Raw genomic sequence first — 24,631 nt, 5'->3', positions numbered from 1 at the left:
CAGGCAGCTGACACAGTACTATTCCTGTAAACCCAAGGTTCTTCAAGGTTCACAGCATGAGGTTTGGCTCGCTCCAGAAGCCTCAAGATTATCTGGGGAAGCCTAGGTAATCTGCAACACTGAAGGACCCTCAAAATACAACTCCTTGGGCGCTCACACTGAATTGCCTCCTGAGACTCACCCTGGCCCAGTGCTCCCCCTACTTAGTGTCCTCCCATCCCCCACCCCCTTTACCTATTACAAACTTTTTTCTTAGAAGGTTAATGAACAATTATTTCAGTGTGACAGTAATGACTAACTCATGATTTGAAATCAAATTTACCTACAAAGGGTACTTTGAAATTGTCCCTATATGAATCAGAGGTGGTAACAGAAAAAAGGGATGCACAACCACATTGATTCTGGTTTTTGACTCATTTCAGTTTCTAGATTTTGGAAGCAAAATTATCATTTTAATCTTCTTTTATTTTAAAAGTGAATCTTGGTGCATATGCTGCCTGAGCCCATGTGCTGCTTGCGCCCACATGGCCAAGCACATGTGGCACCGGAACACATGTGTCGCCTGCATTTCCCCTCTTGACATGTGTACTTTCATGCTTTCGTGTTTAGTGCTAGGATGTGTGTAGAGCTCTCTCCATCCTCGGAGAAGCCCGCGTTCTCTCTTGAGCACGTTACTCCTACTATTTTTCTTAACCGCTTATCCCTTCCTCCTTCCCACAGAAACCTCTAAATAAAATCTGTTTACTTCAAAAAAAAAAATGAAGAAGAAGAGTGAATCTTAAAAGTGGCGTGTAATTAGGAGACTCATATTTGTTGGAAACATTTTTGACATTCGTACAAAATAATTTGATAAAATTAATATATTTAGGTGCTCACCAAATAAATATGTAACAACTAAAATAGATTTTTTTCATAACTTGTTGAGTAGGAGAGACTGTTTATATGTTGGGACAGCTCTGATTTGGCTCATAATAACCAACTTCAGTACCCTTTTTGTTAAGCAATTCGGATTTTCTCCACGAAAGTTATTCCCTTTGACTCTTTGGCCTACTTGTATGGCTTTGGGATCCTGACCTCCTCCCTGTGCAGTCTGAAGAAGATATTGCAGTTCACCCATGTGCCAATAATAATGCCTCTGGTAGCAATAAAAGTTGTTCATCATATATGTCTAAGATGTAATGCATATTAATATATAATATATAATCATTATATATAATATATGTTATTTTATATATGGGCTAGAGCGATAGCACAGTGGTAGGGCATTTGCCTTGCATGCAGCCGACCCAGGTTTGATTCCTTAGCCCCTCTCAGAGAGCCTAGCAAGCTACCGAGAGTATCTCGCCCACATGGCAGAGCCTGGCAAGCTACCTGTGATGTATTAGATATGCCAAAAACAGTAACAAAAGGCTCACAATGGAGATGTTACTAATATCTGCTCGAGCAAATCGATGAGCAACAGGATGATAGTGATACAGTGATTTTATACATAACACATTATATATAATATATGTTATACATTGCATATTTTGTATATCATATAATACATGTGTAATATGTTACATATTATATAATGCCTATTTCATATATATATGTATATATATAGAGAGAGAGACAGAAAGAGAATAGGTAGAGCTAAAGTTTCTTGGGAACAAAGGGTAAAGACTAGCCAAGAGAAGATTTGAAAGAAGAAAAAAAGAGAAGACTTTTAATTTTGCTAACGTACATAAAGAGGGTATGGGAGTGGGAAGTAAGTTTAGAAGTGTGGGATTGGGTGTAATAGTGCACTTCTGTGTGAAGAAATCACTTTGTGATTTCCCTTTGGGAACTGAGAGTGTATTATTTGCCATAAATGTTTTGATTTTTCTCTTTTGTTTAGTTAACAACCTTCAGTAATAAAAATCAGACTCAGCTATTATAGAGTGTGATGGTGTTGGAACAGCAAAGCAGAAGGGGCTGGTAAACAGGTAGGATGGCGAAGCTTTTGGTGAGAAGGCAGACTTTGTTCAGACATTGACATCATCGCAGGATGACTGTGGCCTCAGTCCTTTCCATATTGGTCCAAAAGCTAGGTACTGTTAAATTCTGAAGAACAGAACATAGAAATGCTTGTCTCTTGGATAGGAAGATAAACACATATCAGGTAATTGAATGATGATTTCAAGCAAATAAGCCGTAATTGATTCTCAGGTGAAATATTGAGTTGGATGCACAGGAAACCATTTTACAATTGGGAAGGAAATTAAACAAAACAAAACAAAACACCAAAAATAAAAAAACCAACAAAAAATAAACCCTAACCCCCAAACAACTGGAAATCAGAGTTTTAAGTTATAAAAGGCTTTACAAATGATTCGGTTCTCACTACTGGTTTTTTGAACCTCAGGTTTAAAGGGGAAAATCTGGACTGGAGCGATAGCACAGCAAGTAGGACGTTTGCCTTGCACTCGGCCAACCTGGGTTTGATTCCCAGCATCCCATATGGTCCCCTGAGCACTGCCAGGAGTAATTTCTGAATGCAGAGCCAGGAGTAAGCCCTGTGCATCTCCGGGTGTTATGCAAAAAGAAAAAAAAGGCGGGGGGAAATCTATTCTCCGAGCTCATACAGTATGTGATAGAGCAGAACTGTGGTGAAGCCTGGAAAACCAGGTTTTCATGAACAGGCCATGTCTCTTACATATCATTCTGTCCCTATTCTAAAATGCCCCTATTATGTGTGGTGAAAATTAACCCATGCCTGAAGTCATCAGAGTCCAAAAACAATCAGTTAATAGTCAACAATGCCAGATAAGCTCTATAATCTGAATTTTTACTGCAATGTCTAAATTACTCCTTGCCCAGTTTTTTCATAACCTAGTAATTAAGTCACAAAATTATATGCTAAATTTAAAAGGTTATCATAGGACTATATTATGAAGATAAAGTCATTGGTGTCATAAGGAGATTATTGCTTTTTAACTTTTCCAGATATCTACAAATTCTGCTTGGGGCATTGGATTAAACTAGATACAAAGAAATCAGCTATACAATCATTTCTCTCTTTGGCAAGTCCATTTTCTTACTCTTCAGAACAATTCTTGCTTTAGAAATGGAACATGTTCAAAGACAGTGTACAATCCTAGTGGTCACTGAATTCATGTTGTAAAATATTATCTGACCTACCAAATACATATTTTTAGAAAGCCCTGTAAGTGACTCTTCCCGGGGGACACATATTTCTATTTCTTTTTATGTGAATGAATGTGTTCCCCACTCCCACATCCTTCATTTACAGAAAAAGGAAGAAGCATTGATAATTGTACATAAAGCATGAATTTTAATGCAGACAGCAGATCAAAATATGAAAATTGGACTTGTCTTTGGCCGAGGGATCCATTTTCTGGAGAAAGTGATGCCTAAGGAGAGAACATACTTACACACACTTTCTAAGCTTTCCTTCCCACACTAAAGTGTATGCTGAGAAATTATTTTCTTTTCTTTAATTTAAGGGGATAGTTTTTATAAAGAATTTTCTGCAAAGCAACAGTAAGAAAGTTTGGGATCTAAAAGTAGTTATATTAAAATCTACTGAAATCATTTTATTGTAATTTGCTCCAATTAAAAATAATTATCAGTATGACTTGTGATTTTACTAAGAATCATAATTTTAATTCCTTAATGTTGCTGTATCTTAATTATCCATTTTTTAATCAAAGAAAGTTGTTTTTATAGCTTAGTTTGTAAAACTGCAAAAATAATCTTTAGCTTAAAACATTCAGATTGTAATTTCAGAACAATGTCAAATGTCTTTCACAAGTAAACTTTTAGTGATTTATATACTTTTTTAGAAATGTACCCTGAAACACTGTTTATTACCCTGTCTTGATTGTACTTTTATATCACTTTTAGTACCTACCAGCTTAAATCTTTCATAATAAAAGTAAAAATCCTCACTAACAACTTACTAATGGTGCAGAAAAAGAAAATATACTTATTGATGATTCTGAATTTGTTCTACTTGGTAGAACAAATGTAGAAAAAATGAAGTTAGTGTTTAATAAGTAGAAGTTTTTAGGTCGCATATATTTAAGTGTTATAAAATAGAGGCAAACTGCTAGAAGTTCAGTTGTGGAAGCATTTGTTGAGTTTTTATCCTATGACATCATGATGTCCTTGAAATCATAAAAGCTTCAAAATCACCACTCCAGTTTTTTTCCTGAGAAGTATTCTAAATGCCACTGAAAATTCAAGGTACTAAAATCTTCTGATTTCTTTAATAATTCCACTTCTGAATAAGGATTTTGAATATTAAAAATGTTACCTGCTCAGATTGACAAAAATAATCTTAAATCTTGAAACTATTTTTTTATCTTAAAATTGTTTATTTTTGATACCAAAAGCCTCATATGTGCAAGTCATATGCTCTAGCATTGACTTATGTCCTAACTAAAGTTATTTCTTGGTTTAACTTTCAGTGAATAAACTAAAGTTTTTCTTAAATTTGCCAGTTTTTAAAATTTGCTATTATTAAATGCCGTAAAATCTGATTGTAGTTGATAATAACAATTGAATTAAAAAATAAAAACCTTTTAATTTTTGGCATTTTTTATATGAGATACATATTAACGAATTTATTAATATTTTCTATTTTATTTATCTTGGTTTCTGAGGCACATACAGTAGTGTACCTGGTTATGTTCTCATGGATCTATCCCTGGCAATGTTCAGGGAACAATGTGTTGCCATGAATCAAAAAAGGATTGGCACTCAACAGACTGAGATATTCAGCTCTATTTTATTCTCCCTCCCTCCCTCCCTCCCTCCCTCCCTCCCTCCCTCCCTCCCTCCCTCCCTCCCTCCCTCCCTTCCTTCCTTCCTTCCTTCCTTCCTTCCTTCCTTCCTTCCTTCCTTCCTTCCTTCCTTCTTGCTTTCTTGTTTTTGGTAGGGTTGGGGCATTTGGCTGTGCTTAAGTCTTCTTTCTGACTCTGTTCTCAGGAATTGCTCCTAGTGGTGCTTGGAAGCCATATGGATTTATGGCTATCCAAACAGGGTCAGCTACATGCAAGACAAGCATTATAACTTCTGCTTTTTTAAAAAAAAAATATTTTGATGCAAAAATTTTAAAAGAAATCCAATAATTTTGAGCTCTTGTAATGCAAAAGGCAATTTCTGTTTCCTTAAGCAACATAGTACTATAAATTTCTTATAATAACAAAAATCTATGGCTGTTGAATGGTGGTTTTTGCTGGTGCAGCTCGATTTAGTTTTAAGATATTAGGAAATGGAATGGAAAATTTGAATAATTTTACTTAATGTAATTCAAGTAGTAGTCTTTTTGTTGTTTAGCTCAGCAGTAATACAAATGCTTTGACTATGTGAGGTCTTGGGTTTTGGTCCCTTAAAACATATGCATGCATGAGCGCGCACTTGTGTGCGTGCATGCGTGCGCGCGCGCGCACACACACACACACAGAGCAGAATGTTTTGAGCACTTTAGCACTGTAACACTGTTGTCCCATTGTTCATCAATTTGCTCCAAAGAGCACCAGTAACATCTCCATTGTGAGACTTGTTCCTGTTTTTGGCATATCAAAATATCGAATACACCACGGGTAGCTTGTTAGGTTCTGCTGTGCGGATGGGATACTCTCAGTAGCTTGCCGGGCTCTCCAAGAGGAACAGAGGAATCAAACCTGGGTAGGCCACATGTAAGCAAACACCCTACCCACTATGCTATTGCTCTAGTGGGAAATCAAAAGCTATGATAGATATAATGTATAAGCAATATTATTTGCTGTGTAGGAACAGACATGCATATATGTAAATTATGGAGAAAATTAGGAGTTAAACCTCTTAGATTTTTTTGTGTGTTTTATCCTTTTTTAAAAGCATTGCAAAAATAAATGAATGTAATTTCTTTTAAAAAATGTGATCACTAATCCTGGCTGCCCTGCAAGGAGTGCTTGAGCAGTGAGAGAGAGTGGACCCCCACATTAGAACTTCAGGGCAGACACACAGACGGACATTGGAGGGCACTCTTTGTGTTGGTTTCCCAGGTAGATCCCCAATCTAGACTGCCCATAGAGTGTGGTCTTGTCACTCTGCTTCTCTCCGCAGTTAATTTCATCAGTACTCTGTCACTCATCCTACACATAGAAATACATTCTAACTTAGGTTTGTAACTGCTCAAAAGCACACAGGTAACAACCCTAAACAGCAAAGGTCACAACTGTAAAGCATTGCAGAAATTTACCAGGCTTAGTGAGTGGAGAAGCTAGCTCAGATAACCTAAGGAGTAATAATGAGCTATATAATCTCTTTGATAAGGAATTTAGGATGGAATTGTTAAGGATGCATAAGGAGCTCAAAGAAACCATGGAGTGCACTGCCAATAAAATACAGGAGGACGTGAAAGCAGAATTGAGAAAAATGCAATCAAAAATATAAGCAGAAATGATAGACCTGCAAAACATAGTTAGTGAAATCAAAGACTCACTGGAAGGCTTCAACAGCAGCGTAATGGCTGCTGAGTGTAGAATCAGTGAGTTCCAAGACAAGGTACAGAGAATCTCTAGACTACAGAAGAAGATGGAAAAGACCATCAAAATAAGCCAACAAATGACAAGAGAAAATTGGGATGATGCTAAGGGGAATAAGGTGAGAATTATTGGAGTATGAGAGGGGTGGAAGAAAACCCTGATGAAGAAGCAACCATCAAAGCTGTCATTGTTGAGAAGTTCCAGGAGCTAAAGAATGCACCCAAGTCCAAGAAGCCCTAAGGGTACCAGATAAAAGAAATCCAAATATTAATACCCCAAGACACATCCTGATCAGAATTACAAAAACCATACATAGAATCTTGAAAGCAGCAGCAAGATTAAAGAAGGAAGTAGCTTATAATGGGGCATCCCTAAGATTCATGGCCGACTTATCAGATGAAATCCTCCAGGCCTGAAGTCAGTGGTGGGATATACTGAACAGGCTCAATGAAATGAACGCCTCACCAAGAATGCATTACCCAACCAGATTCTCATTCAGATTTGAAGGAACAATATACATATTCTTCTCCAGTGCACATGGGACATTCTCCAAGATATGTTCTATGCTGGGCCACAAAACATACATCAATAAAATTAAGAGGAGAGAAATTTTATCAACTATCCTTTTAGATCATGATGCACTGAAAATAGAAATGAATCACACACAGAAATGGAGAATCAAATCAAACACCTGGAAACAAACAGCTCACTACTGAACAACCAGTGGGTTAGAGGAAATTTTAAAAAATGTGATCATTAAAATAAAAAATAATTTGTGTATTTCTATTATACATTATTTTACTTGAAATATTTTTATTGTTCACATATGGCAGATGCTAAAAATAGAGCTTTTTTAGAATAAAGGTGAAACTTCTCAACATAAATTTAATGAAATTAATCTTTATGATCATTAGTAGGAAAAGTCAAAAGTATCATCTTCAAAATTATCTAAAAGCAGCTACCTTTTGAGAAAGACTCATCTCAGAGTTTTTAGACAAAAGCTTTTATATCAATATATTCTTGGAAAATATTTTTAATTTTTATTAATTTTTTTGCAGAAATTAATTGAGTCTATTAATTAGTACATCATTCTAGGAAATGGACAGTTATGGTCCCTGCTTTCAAATACATCTTATGCATGGGAGAGAAAGACACAGCAGTGTAACTAGAGTGATTGAATACCTGTGAAAAGACTGATCTGGATTCAGGATGAAGGGAAGCAGAAAATGAAATCATAATAGAGGAGATTTTTGGGTTGACAAATAGGAGTTAGACAGGTAAAAGTCGGTTGGCATTTGAGAACAAGATTAGAGTCAGCAAAGATAGACTTAAAACAGATGGTGCCGAGTAATGTAGCTAAAACATAAAATAAGAGATAAAATACAGCAATGGATGACTACAGAGGTGGAGCAATACCAGATTGTGAGAACTCTGTGTGTTATGTTTGAGATATTGCTTCATTTTCTTATAACTAATACACAGAAAGATTGTCAGCAGGCATTGCCATAGGGAGAATAAATTTTATTCTATTAACTTGAAGCCAATAGGGATGTTTGTAATGTAGTCCATTCTAAAAATGTATGCCCTGGATTTTGACTGTGATGAGAGAAATGAAAGACTGGATGTATAAGTAATATTTTAGTAGTAAAGTAAGTAGATATTTATTGAATGGTTAAAAGCAAGACTGATGGAGAAAACTCGATCTTACATAAAAGATCCCAGAGATTTAGGTATAGATGGGCCGATGAGTTATTTTAATTTTAGAGACAGCTTTAATTCATTCAAATGGAGAAGAATGGGGGCTGGAGATATAGTTCCATGGGTTGAGAGCAAGCTTTGCAAGAAGGAGGCCTGGGCTTAATTTTCAGTTCTGCATATACCCCAAGTACTGAACTGAGACTAGTTTCTGAGCAACATCAGATATGCTCCCAAACCAACAAAGAGAGAAAGAAAGAAGAAAGGAAAGAAGGAAGGAAAGAAGGATCAAAGGAAGAAAGGAAGAAAGGAAAGAAGGAAGGAAGGATGAAAGAAAGAAAGGAAAGAAGGAAAATACAGAAATCAGAGAATAGAAAACCAAAAACAAAGCAAATGTAGGTGTTCAGAGACTCAAAGGAAAGTTTTAATTGGAAACATCAATGCAGAGATCATTTTTATAATGTGGTAATTAAAATAGTAAGTGTGGGTTACAATTTCACAGTAAAAGGATACAGAATAGACTGGCACAATAACACTTAAACAGAGACAGAGGGGAATCAGATTTAGGAAATTTAAACTGGAGATTTAATTATCGACAAAGTCAAATAAATAGAAAACTTTGTGTGCTCTTATTTGTTTCTAGCAAAAATAACAGTAGATCGCTGTTCATAACACAAAAGTCCTGAATAAATTAGGAATCATTTGTACCTATTTGTACAGTGGCATATAAATCCTTAGTAATTTAGTAAGATATTGTTAAGGATTGTGATGAGAAAGAATTTCCTTACTATTATGTACTAGTGAATACTGTGTAAAAGACAAAGCTGATATAGAAACATAAACAAATCTTTTAAGAAGTTTGGATGAGAAAGGACTAAAAAAGATTACATGACTCTTAGTAGGAAATATTGCATTAACGGGAAGTCTGTTTACAATGGGGAAGATAGGCATATTTATGGACACAGAGATAAGAGCAACTTGGGAGGGTGAGATTGAAAATAAAGAGCTAAGAGGAAATATAATCCTTAACTGACAGCAAGATTGCAGGGACATCAGGAAAGCACCGGCTTATTGGTTTTAAATAGGTGGGAAGTTATTGAATTCTTAGAAAATGTGAGAAACAAAATAAGCCTAATATTATATACACATAGATTAGAAGATTTTTTGAACCTGGAAATGGAAATAGATCACACTGAAGATTTCAGTAGCATTAGTGCACTGGAGACAACATTTGCTGAGAATAAAGGTAGTGGGGGTTGGTTAGAGAATTTAAGAGATTAACATCTGGGATAATCATTGACGGAAATGGAAGCAGGAATTGACCAAAGACAAATAAACACATTAACTATTAGTGTAGAGGAACTAGCTTGGATTTAAAACTGTACTAAAGATGATCACAGTTGGCTCAGCTTGCTGAATTCTGCACAGGTGCACAATGACTAGTCTGGCAACACAGAAGACTTATTTTATATTTAAATTTGGCTTGAAAAAAATAAAAGAAATAAGCGCCTACCATCAAGGCCGGCTGGGTGGTAAGTGGGAGGCTGGGGACACTGGTGGAGGGAAGTAGTCACTAGTGAATGGATTAGTGTTAGAACATTGTATGCCTGAAACTCAATCATAAATAACTTTGTAACTTTATAAGTCATGGTGATTTAATACATAAAAGTAAAATAAGGCCAGGGTTTTGCTGATGCGTCTTTTCTTTTTTTGCTATCAGATGGTAGCAAAGAAAGAAGAATGCAAGGAAATTGAAGGTGATCTATAAATCATTTGGATAATCATATATAAATAAAGAAGTCTGAGGTTGCAGAAAAGGCCTGATAGCTTGGAGAAATCAGAGTGGAATAAGAAACTACGACAATCGAAATTGTTAAGGATAGACCAAATAAAGAGGAGAGGGGTTAAGCATATAGGAGTTTGTGGACAAAGATAAAAACCAAAATAAGATTGAATAAAATATTATATCCAAAATGAATTTGACCAAGTCTGTAATATACCTAGAAATCTTAAAATGTTTCTGTTTCTTTGTTCTCATTAGACACACTCATTTGATTTATGTGCTTATATTTAAAAAATAAATATTACTTCACAAACAACAAAGCTGAGGTAGGGTGCATTGTTCAGAGGCTTGTTAATGGTAATAGGGAATTAATGAAAAAGAAAACTATGTTTGGGCATATGTTGGTATGTAGGAAGGAGGTTAAAAGTTCCATTTTAAAAGAATTTGAACAAAGCTCTCCTATTTATTTTTCCTTCTTCATTTAGGAGATATAAGTTGTGTCACAGAATGTTGCTAGAAACTTTAACCTTAACTAGGAAAGTTTAACAGCTAGCACAGAGCTGACAATCTTCCACATGGGGAGCCGTTAGAGAAAAATACCTGGACTAAATGGAGTGGAGCAGAAGAGGGAGGGGACGGTGAAGAAGTAAAGGAGGGGAGCAGAGTGAGAGGAGAAAAGTAAACTGTAAAATAAGCTTCCAGTTAGGACTATAAAAATATAACCAACTGCAAATTTGAGGTAAGCTGTAGCATTTCATTAATATCATAGGTCAAATCTTCCCAGAAGTATCTGCTCTTTATATCTTAATAATTTATACACCCTCCTTTGTTTCCATTCTTCACCCCAATTTAGAAAAAAATTTCCTCAAACACTACTATAACTACTACTTTTCTCTTCATTCTTGTTCACTTCATCTGTTTCTTCTATCTAGGCAATGCTTAGTCTGCTCCTTATGAACCAAGTTTTAGAAAAGGGAGAAAGTTGTGGGGCTGAAATTCTAACAATAAATTGATATCTATATTTTCCAATGGGCTAAACTATTGCTAAGATATGACAAAAATAGTGCCATGATATCCAACTGCTGTTATGTTTGTATATTCATCTAGGGAAAAAAAAAACAGCTGATAAAGAAAAGTGCTGTTAGGCTCCTTAAAGAAAGGTTTACTATCTGCCTGTTTCTTTGATGACTGTGGTCTCACTCAAGAGTGAATGCTTGGACATCCAGTGAATGCTGGATGAGACTGCTTGGGTTTAAATTCTGACTCTTCTGCTACTAGGCTGTGTATCCTAAACAAGTTATTTAACTCTCATTACCAACTTTTTCTGTTTTTAGACATAAAATTGATAAAACCATCAAACTCCTGGACTTATGGGAATAAAGATAATAATATTAATACTTGGTAATGCAGTTTTAATAAATACTAACCATTTTTAGTTTGATGACTAACGATAATATGAAGAAAAAAGGAAAAGTTCAGAGAGAAGAGAATTTAAAATTTATCACTTTACTTCAGATAACAGTCTGAAATAATTATTAGAGTGATTCCTACTCATGAAAATACCCAAAGCTAACACATCAGCTAACCTTCCAGGGCTTTTTCCTACCATCTGGGAACAGACAGAAAAGGCGCTGTGCATGACCAGCACCAGGTGGGTAAGGGAGCAGCTGGCACTTGCTTCTTTAGGATTTGTTCCCTCTCCTCTGGACTTTGCTTGCTAAAATCCTTCAGGACTTTTACAAGAGTGTCAGTGGCCAGGATTGGCCCAGTCCTTATCGACAACACAGTCAGGAGAGCAGGTCAGAGCGGAAAGTTCAGACTCAGGCTTGGTCACATGCTGATTGCTGCCATGTCTGGTTCCCAATCTGAAATGGAAGGCATTTCTATTGTGTTGACCATAATCCAGAATCCTCTAGCCAATGATGCTCTCGCTCTCAAACCTGCCTTTGAAATCTGAAGCCCATGTGTGCTATGTACTTATTCATGGATGCATGTCAGCAAAGATTTGGGACTTTCTCTCAGCTGTCTTCCTCCCCCTGATCATCCCTGTAAAAGGGAACAAAAACAAACCAAAAACAATCAGGTATTAGCAACAACTTTTTGATCCTGGGGTGACTGTTCTGACCAGCCCATCCAGGCTTTACATTTCAGATTAGGTGAGGATCTTCCTTGTGTCAACTATTGGTACTAAAACACTGTAGATTTTTAAGTTGTAAATAAAACACTTAATATTGGAATCTGTGCAAATTTATGAAGCATCACTAATTATATTGACATAACAAAACTCATAGCTTTAGAATAAGTAATAGGAATGCTTACTTCTCTGAGTTAATCCGTTGATACTCCCGGCCATTCCTGACTTACCGTTCTGTTTTTCATCCTTAATTAATCTGTGGCTTAGTAGTTGAATCGTCAACTGATGGATATGTACCTCGAGGCAGTATAATTTGACCTCCTATGTGTAACAGACCAACTTACATCTCAGTAAAGTCTGAATCATAAAGAAAACAACCAACTAATCAAACTTATACCAACACCTTATTTATTTGCTCATAAGCTCTCTGGAGTAGGGACTTCATTTCCATGGATCTAGCCTTCAGGCTTGGCTGAGTGCATACATAAAATAAATGAGGGGTGTAGAAATAAATTAGAACTATTGAAAGGTCATAGTTTAAACTGAGTAGCCACAGGAAGAATCACAAAGGGGATAATACAGGTCATTGATGTTTTTAGCTTTGATTTCTCATATTCCCTCTTATTTCAGATATGTCTTTTCCCTTCCCTGAAAATAAAGGTTGTACAGACACAGAGAAGATAACTTGAGTGTTTAACTTTATTTTTTTAGTCACCAAGCTTTCATATACAGAAAAGGAGGGAAAGAATAGACAGATAGAGACTCCAGACCTTCCCAACCATTTTCATTGAAATATAATGATTAACAATATTCTTAGTGATAGTTTCATGCACGTTCATACACCCTTCCAACACCTCATTCTCCACCAGAATCAAACCAACTTTTGGATAAGCTGGACAAATGCTGCACCTTGAAGAAGAGAAATTTAGTGTTTGGGGGGCCACACCCAGCATTGCTCAAAGCTTATTTCTGGTTTTGAGCTCAGAGATCATTCCTGGCGGGCTTGGGTGTATCATATGGAATGCCAGTGATTGAACCCTGTCAGCCACATGGAATGCACATGCCATATCCTCTGTACTATAGTTCTGTTTCCTCTTTTCAGATGCATTTTATTCTGAAGAGGTTACTCTGCATTTTGATTTCCAGTAAGATGGTGAGGAGGTAGTGTTTTTCATAACCATGTAGAATGCCACAGAGTCATAGGCTGTGCAAGATATGCCACTTCTATTGCTCTTACCTCAGAATGGTAGCCAATGTTTTGGGGAAATTGTAGGTGTTTGAAAGCCTCCAAAATGAGAAGTTATGAATTAGGGAAGAAGTTCTTAGTCTTTGCTGTTTCATAGTCCAACAACACAGCCAAAAGAACACGCATTTTGGAATAATTTATGAACTTCAATTCCCTTTGTATTCTTGCTACATGTACTAAATTAGCCACCTTGCAGAACTTGTTTCAATGAACATGATTCCGGGATGTTTTCTATCTGGTATTTAATTGTAATGACCAAATGAGATGAGGTATGCAAGGAGTGATAAAGAGCTATTAAGGAGTACAAGAGGAGCATAACTATTTATTTAGGAGGCTCAGTTTGTATATCCTGAACAATACTACCTTCCTTCAGGAAATTGTATCTCCTATATTCCAAAATTGTGGAAATTATTAACCACAGACTACAAGTCAGGGTATAGGGTGAAAGTCTATTTCCTTGTTACATTGATTTTTTTCTGGAATGACAATTCTGAGTTTTCCCCTATTAATCTTCCAACTCGAGTGTACTAGGGAGGGATATGTATATTTTTCAAATCAACAGCAACACAAAGGCAAAGAAGTTTTAAGAGAAAGTCCTAGAATAACCAAAACTGGTTCTAATTTTATCCCATCAGTTTGCGCCCTTCCCAACTCACCATCTTCCTTCTTTCCATGAGCTCACTTGCATTGCAGTACTAGTAGTTATATTTCAAAGTATCCTAATTCATACAGCTTTCTCTATTTTCCCTCCTAATCTGAAAGGCATATTTCATTTGCATAGGGACTTCTTTGTTTTTTAAGAAAATTTGTAAAGGCACAAACTGATGAGCTAATTAAAGCCCTCCATCTTTACTATAAATGTACAAGCCAAAGTTTGAATGTGCATAAATGTCTCAGTTCTGTGAAGAAGCTGCATCCAAATTTCCTGACTGTTAAGGAACTTGGGCACAGTGACCTAAGACTTAAAATTTATCAGTTATCAAAGTCTTGCCCTAGAAAAACAACTGTCCAGTGACTTCCAAACCTTCAGTTCCCAGAAGAAAGGGTCAAGTGGGTTAAAACTTAAAGAAAATAAAATGTCCCTGCTTCTCTGCCTTAATTCATAAGTAGCATTAATTCAGAAAAGATACTGTCAAGCAGTTACTGTGTTGTAGATTCCCTAAAATATTTGTTGCAACATGCCCCCTCCATACATTCAGTATAGAAAATCTCTATGCCAAATCTCTACTCCAGATTTTGGTATTTCATTAGAGCAATCTATAAACTGTTTCTAGACTTGAGTCCTCAGTTTGATTTTGTCTACTAAACTTATCTAGAATCCAAATTTATTCTGTTTTCAGTTGACAATGTTTTGGATTGGAAATGCCTACATAAAACCATCATACACTCTTTTTTTTTTTTTTTTTTTGCTTTTTGGGTCACGCCCAGCGATGCTTAGGGGTTATTCCTGGCTCTGTACTCAGGAATTACTCCTGGCAGTGCTCAGGGGACCATATGGGATGCTGGGAATCGAACCCGGGTTGGCCAAGTGCAAGGCAAACGCCCTACCCACTGTGCTATTGCTCCAGCCCCAACCATCATACACTCTTACATGTGAAACTTATTATTGTCTATTCCTTTTTTAGCTAACATTATATTCCTTGATTTAAGTGTTGGAAATGAGGCACCTGAATTCCTTAATTATACAATGACTATGAAAATACCAGTGGCATAAGTCAATATTATTGTTGTGACTGGAGAAGATAAAATATAAATAATTATACTTATAAAACTCCTAATGGAAATCTTTTAGAAAAAGCACGGTGTCAGATAATGGACTCAATATCGGGAAGATGTTTTCTTCCATTATATTTATGCAAAAGCTAACATTGAACGTAGTTGAGCTACAGGAAATCGAGGCATCAAGAAAAAAGTTGCATCAAAAACATGATATATGTAAATATATCATATATATTATATTTAAATTTAGTCAATATTAGCATAATAGAATTACCATTTTAAAGTGAATAGTTTGGTGTCTTTTAGTATGTAAGTAGTGATGTGTAAGTACCATCTTTCTCTAGTTACAAATTATTGTCATCAAAAGTAAACATACTCCTTAAAGAGTTAATTACTCCTGATATCCTGTTAATAGAGTTCTTATGACTTGAGATCTAGCTCTCAAAATAAATAATTCAATAAAAAGACTATTTTTTTCAAATGATTTGCTGGATTCACAAGGCAATGGAAAAGGAAAAGGAAACATTTCCCTCTTACTGAAGTCTTTTTCTTTCTTTTTTCTTCTTTTTTGATTTTTTTATTAGTGAGGTACAGTTACATACTTACAAACTTTTGTGTTTGTGTTTTAGTCATACAATGATCAAGTAATCCCAAATCTCTATTTTCAGAAGGTCTGGAATTATACCCCTGGAGTTAGACATATTTTCAAGTTATCATAAATAATAATGGTATATTTCATAATATATTATCACAAAAATATTGGCAAAAATCACACAAATATATATGATTCGTTCATTCAGTAAGTGAAAAAAATAATTTGCACATATTTAAAGATTCAGTTAAAAAATAGATGACCTGTTTTGTTTCCTGTCTCATCATCTACTTAGTTCATGATTACAAACAGTCAGTCTACAGTTATTGGTGAGTTTACTCCAAGCTCTAGAGTATATTTCAAATAGGTTTGTGATTAGTGTGATTTAAGTTCAGGAGTACAAATGCCTTTCAGAATCCCCATTTCAATTTCAGAGACCCAGACTCTGTTTTGTATTTTTGTATATCTGAGTTCATGATTTGATAATCAGCTTATCTACAACAGGAGACTTGCTTTAATTTCACTAATCATCAAAGCTAATCATTGAAGCTGGGTCATCTCTATGTGACCACTTGTTCATTCATTGAATCATTGTAGAAGTGTAGAAAAGTCAAAGAAGAAGAGCATTCTATTTCCCTGTCAGAAATAATATTGCAAAGGGATTTTTCACTAGGAAGAATTTTTTCTTCTTTTGTTCCCCACACTGTGGTGTGACAGGACGTGGAATTCTCTACAGAAGGAAAGTTTAGGAATTAGTTGTAGTGAGCTTCCCCAGCTGTGAATGAACACAGGGAAATTATTTCTTGGCCAGAATTTACCTATAATAATGCATGGAGTGTTACAAGAGAAAATTGGACTCAGAACTCATGATACAGAAGTAAAATCTTGTTGGGTACTGAAAATTTCAATAAAATTTCTGGTGGAGACAATTTTGAAGATCCCACAAGAGTGAGCCATTGTTTTAAGGTCATTTACATGAGAGGGTAAGGGTAAAACTCTAGAGAGAAGTGGACAGACACTTGGAGGTGGGTATGGTGTAGTAGCACTGTATGCCTGATACATTATTATTAACATATTGCAAATCATGGCGCCTAAATTAAAATGAAAGGGGAAAAATAACAACACATGCACAAGCATCTGGCAGAACATAAGTCTCTCTGAAAGAGCACGAACAGATAATAATTAGAAAACATTTGAAGAATTATGATTTGATGAATCCACTAATGAGATGAAACTAAAAGGGACTTTAAACTCTTAAACCCACAAAATAAGTATGGGAATACTAAAAAAAAAGTTGGCCTTAAAACAGAAATAAAAGCACAAAAACTAGTAAAAATATTAGTATTAACATTATCACTTAATTGTTGAATATTATGACAATAGAAGTGATTTATGGAACCAGAATATAAAGTAGAGTATGACTTTAATTTATCAAGAATGAAGGGAAATGAAGCCTGAGAAAGAAAAACATACAAAGACATGGGATGAGAAACTAAATCATATGTCCTATATAAATTTCAGATAAAGAGGGCTGGAGCGATAGCACAGTGGGGAGGGCTTTGCCTTGCATGCGGCTGACCCGGGTTCGATCCCCAGCATCCCATATGGTCTCCCGAGCATAGCCAGAAGTAATTCCTGAGCACAGAACCAGGAGTAACCCCTGAGCATCACTGGGCGTGACCCAAAAAGCAAAAAAAAATAAAACAAATTTCAGGTAAAGAGATTGAAGCAAAATCTGAATGTGCATAGTCAATTTAAAATGGACAACTAAATGCATCATTAAAACATTAAATAATAGTATGGTTAAGCAGAAAGTCATAAAATTTACCAACAGAATTCTCAACTATTTCCTTTAGAATTTCTTCAAAAGGAAGCTGAAGTCAAACACCCTAACTATTCCTCCATTCTAAGTTGAAACAGCTAGAGGAGATTCCCTTCAATACTTTTTCTAGTCTCAATTGCTGAAATGCCATTCTCATTTTATCTGATAGTGTAGAAATATCTTTTCTTTATGAGTTTCTCTTACCATTTTATTCTTTCTATCTCCCTTAATCACCGCCGGAGAAGGCTTCAAGTAGAAGCAAACCACGGCGAAAATTTATAGGAACACTCAGTGGGTGAGAAACTAAGAATTAAAGGATACTGTTCACACATACATGGACAAATGGCATCATGACTGTCCATATTGACTTCTGTGGGTTGATGGAGAACATGTGCACAGACACCTAGGTTCCTGGGATGCTTTCTGCACTCAGGTGAGGGCAGTTCAGAGGAGTCTGAGCTCAGTGTCTGGGTCTTCGGTTACTGCCCTGACACAGATAATCAGCAAAAGTGAATGAAAAGGAATATAGGACAAGATGAACAGACACAACATTAGTGTAAAGAATTGGTAAATAGAGTTTGGACACATAAAGGAATAACAGAGAAACATTTTGATAGAAAAGGTCTGCCTATGCTTGCCCCAAACCTGAAAAAAATCATTTAATTATAAGTTAAAAAAATATAGAAGAATAGAATTCTTTGCTGCAGGGAGGGATGATATGTGTGTGTCAAAAGAGTTCAAGAGAACAGATAGTAGAGGACAGATAGTAGGCTGAACAAATGAAAGGGAACTTCTGACAAGCCAGGAAGCATTGCAAAACATCAGCTATTACCTCTTTAGTAGCATGATCCACAGTCATCTTTTTCAGAAGTTGGTTGAATGTGTTGCCACAGCAAAGGATAAACAAAGTGCCAATGTGTACTGATCAAAGCATGGATCAAAGAACTGTTTTCTTCCTCCACTTTTCCTGTAAGCAGACTCATAGAAATACTGACACTATTCTGACACCTTGGGTTTCTTTGAACAGGAGAATTGAAAAGAAAATCAGATGTAATTTCTAGGTTAACTTTTAAATTGTTTTTTTTCGGAATATTTGGACTTATTAAATATACAATACCATTTAATAAAGTTCTCATCTGTTTATATAAAGCTATGTATCTTCTAATAGATTTCAAGCCCAAATTTCTGTTGTTTGAGATGTTTAAATTTGATTTATTATAGTGACAGTTCACTATGCATACTTCCATCTAGAATAAATGCACTGAATGATAATGAATTTGTTAATATTCAAATTGTTGAATTTACAAAAGAAAGATAATTTTTATAAGTTTTAAGTAAAAAGTATAAAATATGTAAAATTGTTTTTTGTAGAAATTTTTAGATTGCATTTAAGATGGAGAGAATAGTATAGATACAGCTCTGAGATTTCTTCTGGACTTGTCATCTTTATTTGGCATTACAATACTTGCTTTCAATATTAAATTTACTCTGGGTTCCTTGTTTTTCACAAATATGTTTGCCAATACTTTTGGTATCATTTTTCTTATGCCCTTACTTTGAGATTGCCACACTTCTCCTCTCTTGCAGATGACTACTGTTAACCTGGTGTGTGTACTTATTCGTGTGCTTCTCCAAGCATGTAACACATGCACATGTACATAAACAGAAAATTCCCATTTGTATCTCTTTTATAAAAATAGGGTGGCATAATAATATACTCTCTGCAGTCTCATTATTTCATGTAAGAGCATATTGTGGAAATCTCTTCAAAGCAGTTTGAATAGCTTTAATTCACGCTGTTCAATAGTTATAGAATGGTCCATAATATGGATGTCGATTCAGCAGGACCAGTCTGTGCTGCTTGTATGAGTTCATGGCAACCAATTTTGTGCAAACCTTCTGAACTTTGTATTAAGTTAGTGATATCACTTTGATATCATAAAATTATCCAAAGCAAGAATATTAAAAAACATCATATTCAATAAAACAAGTCCTTATTTTTAACCTCACAGAACCAGTTTATCTATGGGCCATGGTCCTTACTACTGTATGTGTGCATATGTGTTTTAATTTCTAGATTTACATTCCCTAACACTGCATTGTGATGAAACCTATCCATGTATATGAATCTATCCATATGTATGGATGTTTTTATTTCTATGAAACAAATCCCAGTAATTGGATTGTTAGTAAGGCCTAAACATTTTTGAATTTAAGAAGGTATTATAGAATTACTTTCCAGATTTGCTACAACAGTACACAATATTATCTCTTTTATTCTGATTTTATCTTTTCTATATTTTCACTTAAATCATATTTTTGTAATATGTGTGAAGACTGAGAATGTTTTCCTGTATATCATGCACTTAGGTATGCTCTTCACTGAATTATCTGCTCATATACTTTCCATTCTCGGGGGAGGAGGCCCAGTTCTGACCCGAGCAGACTTGGAGATCTCAGCCTCGGTCCTGCACACCTGGGTTCCTCTTTATGCGTGAGGGTCATCCAAACGTGTAAAGAATGGCCTTGAGCATAGCTGTGGCTGGGTTCCAGAGGTCTTTGGCTGCTCGGTGAGGGAAGGGGAACTCAACCCGCTACCATCCGAGGGGCCCTGGTGAAGATAGCCAGGCACAGGGGTAAGAGACTCTGCCCCATTTTCCAGTAGCTTGGGAGCCACACCCACAAACTGCCCCTATCAACTGTCAAGATCTAGAGACTATAAAACAAAGCTCCTGGAAGACCTCTGATAGCCTAGTTTTCCCTCTAGGAGAACCTGGCAAGGTACTGAAAGCATCCTGCGCTCATGGCAGAGACTGGCAAGCTCTTCGTGGCATATTTGATATGCCAAATACAGTAACAATGATGGGTCTCATTTTGTTGACCCTGAAAGAGCCTCCAATGCGGCACCACTGAGAAGAATGAGTAAAGAGAAGCTATTAAAATCTCAGGGCTGGGATGAATGGAGATGTTACTGGTGTCCACTGAAGCAAATGATGATCAAAGGGATGACAGTGATACAGTGATACTTTCTATTAAGGTTAGAAGGCTTTTTGCAACAATTTGCTAAACTGTTCATATATACATGTAATACATACACATATGTACATATGTATCAGATATTTGCCGAGTTATTTGTCACCTGCATTGCAATTGCAACTGGGCCTGTGTTGGACTACACATTAGTGCTCAAGCAGCTTCTCCTGGTGGTACGCAGGGGACATATGTGTTGCCACAGATTAAACCAAGGTATGTTGCATTCCCTTTAGCACCTGTACTATTTCTCTGACTTCATTACAGTCTATTTTTTTTCTTTTTGGGTCACACCTAGTGATACACAGGGGTTACTTCTGGCTCATGCACTCAGGAATCACTCCTGGTGGTGCTCAGGGGACCATATGGGATGCTGGGAAACAAACCCAGGTCCGCCGCATGCAAGGCAAACTTCCTACCCACTGTACTATCGCTCCAGCCCCAACAGTCTATTTTTTAAAAAAAATTTAATTATGTACATCTTAATCTATTTTGCGTAAAATACTTTTTATTATATCTGCACTTCTTTAGTTTGGGGAGAATTTCAATGACCAGATTGTAAATGGAGTCTCCTAAACCTTTTAATGGTTCTTTCAATTAAATGTAATTTTGGGATATCTAGGGGTTAGCTCAGGGGCTAACTTTCAGAGTAACTAGTGTGCAAATATAGGATTCCTGTTGTTGCCACATGTGCTAAACAGTACAGTCCAAAGACTCTGCTGTTTGTGCTTGTCAGCTTTTGCCACCTCTGATATCTGCCACTGCAGCAGGTTGTGTGGGCACTGCAATGAAAAGAAAAAGGAGTGCAACTCTATGTGAGTTCTGAAACTAAAAAGATGTGGAAGCATCATGGCCATGAAGTGTGACTTCTAAAGATTGTGTGTGTGAATACCACAGTGATTCCTGGTGGGCACAGCAACCAGAAGTACCTGAGCACCACGGCTAAAAACTCCTGATGACCACACATGCAAGCACCGCACCAAATGAGTGTGACTGATGGTGTGTAGTGCAGCTAAGTGCACCAGTAACTCCAGCTGATACGCTACTCTGGAGAGCATCAGGACTAAGTGTGTGAGATACCACAATCAGGTGTGTGTGTGTGTGTGTGTGTGTGTGTGTGTGTGTGTGAAATCAACCAGCCATTGCAATAAAATGGGGACAGAAGAGGGCAAGAAAAAATATAAACTTGATGTCCGCTTAAATATTCTATATTTGCCTTGCTTTTCTAAGCAGTACTATGTTTTTAAAATAGTATAATGCACACTATGCTGATCACTACCCAAACCATACCATTAAAATTCCCTTTTATTAAGAAAAAAAAAAACAGCTATTGCATCTACTCAAAAAGAAAGCTTTTGGGCAAACCTATTCTGATCAAAACATTGCAGAAGACCTTCTAATTATTAATGCAAAACCAAAATACTCTTGACTTTTGTGAAGCAGAATTAACTCTAAAAGTTATAGAGTCATGCTTCCACAATAATGTGGTCTCCAACAAACAGTTTATTACTTTCATTCAACATAAAAGTAAAATAAACAAATTTACACTGATGAAAAAGATGCTAAAATTGTAAACTAAGGGCAATGCTTGAAAATTCAGGTAATTGTACCACTTTAGAATTAGACTATTCAAACTTCATAGTGAATTGTGCTAGATGCTGATGAAAGAGGTAGTGATCAAGAGAAAGAATGGAGGGAGGAAACTTTCATGACTGTTTTAACAGTTAATGAGGAAAGGTTATTGTTAAATTTTCCATAGTACAAATTACAGAAATATATTATTTCTTGATGTTGTTTTCATGGTATTGATCATCAGAAGCATATTAAGGATAAGAATATTTCTTAGGAGAGGTAAACTGGTTCTCATAGCGACCATTCCCATCTCATTTATGACATATTTGATAAAAGCATTCATAATAGGCTTAATGTTAATCATGAAGATAATACTTTTCCACTGAAGTAATTGGTTACAAATTTAAAGGATATATGATTAACAATTGCTAAAAGAAAAGGATCAATTACAAAATATGTCTAGTAAATATCTTTGGGATACTTAAAATGAGTTTATTGTACTCTTTTAATTGAGTTTTAGTTGTAACTAATAATAGTAGCTGAAATTATTTTATGGCAATATTCTAAGAATTTTTACTGAATAAATAATTTTATGCTCTCAACAACTGGAAAGGTGTAACTTGTTTTTCTTATCATTTCATGAATAAAGATACAGAGAATAAAGATACTGAGAGAGTATTAAGTAAAAGTTACCTATATGGTAAGAAATATAAAGTTACCTATATAGTAAGAAATATAGTAAAACCTATGCAATTTTGTATTATTTTCAAAAAATACTAAATGTAGGGCCATAGAGATAGTGCAGGGGTTGCTTATCTTATATGTGGCTGATTTCATTCAATCCCTGGCACTTTATTTGGTCCCCTGAGCACTGCCAGAAGTGATTTTGAGCACAGAGGCTAGAGTAAGTCTTGAGCACCATTAGCTATGGACCTCAAACAATACCAACATGCAAATACTAAACATAAATCATTATGCAGATCACTGAATAACACATTAATTAAATATTACTTTAATAAGAACTAGAGTGAACTTTAGTAATTCAACTAAAAAAAACTGGAAAATATCCGATTTTGTGTTTCTGTGCAATTAATGCAATTATGTTTGCAATTCAAGCAGGATCTCATTACCTGTATGTGACATTCAAGAGAAGCTAATTTTTATAACAGTGCTAGAGAAAATGATAATTTAGAAACCTAATTAAAAAAAGTAAAATATATTTCACAGAATCAGTGTTTGTAACAGTATTAGCTTGGGGCAGTCATTAAAACACAAGTTTGACAAATAGTTAATTTAGACATTAGGGAAAAATAAAATGGCCATTGTTTATGATTATTAATTTGATTAAAATCTTTGAGAATTTAATTTCATTATGAGCCATAGAACAAAAAGATTCGTAAAATATATTCTGATCTTTTTAATATATAAAAATAAAAACTTCTGTTAACATTTTATAAAAGCCACAATATTTTACAAGACACAAATTTACAGGACTCATAATGAAGAGCATGTGTTGAATCAAAAAACCAAGGCTTGGAAAATTGCATTATATATCCTTTCATATGAAGAGGACCTGGGTGTACATATTTTTGTTATTATTTTACTGAAAAGACTTGGAAGCATGCTTTTACAAATCTCTGCTTCTCAAAGATTGTTAAATGATGCGAGATAGACTTTCCTAGAGCTTTAGAAAAGTAAACAAAGATAGAAATTTTATCAAATTATAGGTAAACTGCTTTAGTAAAGACAATGTTGTTCATTATATGATAGATTCTGAATTTACTGTATGTGAAGCCTCGAGGGACATGGGCCTTTAGATATACCTTCTTTATCTCTTCCACAACTATATCTACACTGGAAAGACAATACAGTCTGGTAAGTAGTTTTTGGAACCTATAACATATTTCATGGAAAGATTCTAGGTTTTTTTGCACAGTACTAGTTGAATCTTGATTTTAGGCTTCGTTTTAAAAGTGGCTCCTTCTGGGGCCAGAGTGATACAAGGCAAATGCCAACCTGGGATTAACCTCGGCACTCCATATGGTCCTCCGAGCTCAGAGAACATGATTCCTGAGTACAGGGCAACAGAAAGCCCTGCGCACTGCTGTGTGTAGCCACAAAACAAAACAAAAAAGCTGGGGAGGCTTCTTTCAAACATGCCGTAAGTTGGGGCTAGAGCTATAGCACAGTGGGTAGGGCATTTGCTTTGCACGCGGCTGACCAGGTTCGATTCCCTGCATCCCATATGGTCCCCTGAGCACAACCAGGAGTAATTCCTGAGTGCAGAGCCAGGAGTATCCCTGTGCATCGCTGGGTGTGACCAAAAATGAAAAAAAAAAAAAACCCACAACAAAACACCTTGCCATAAGCTATTGAAGCAGAGGGGGAATTATTTATACCTGGGACCATTTCTTAACCCTACTTATGCTACTATTATAATATTTTCCTAGCTATTTATGAATAAGTGAATTTAAGATCTATTACTATTAGGCAAGCACATTTAGTGTACATAGCTTTTTA

Source organism: Sorex araneus, chromosome 2 (assembly GCF_027595985.1).
Source record: "Sorex araneus isolate mSorAra2 chromosome 2, mSorAra2.pri, whole genome shotgun sequence".
Taxonomy (NCBI): Eukaryota; Metazoa; Chordata; class Mammalia; order Eulipotyphla; family Soricidae; genus Sorex; species Sorex araneus.
The sequence above is the reverse complement of the archived record's forward strand: the minus strand, read 5'-3'. Positions refer to the sequence as shown.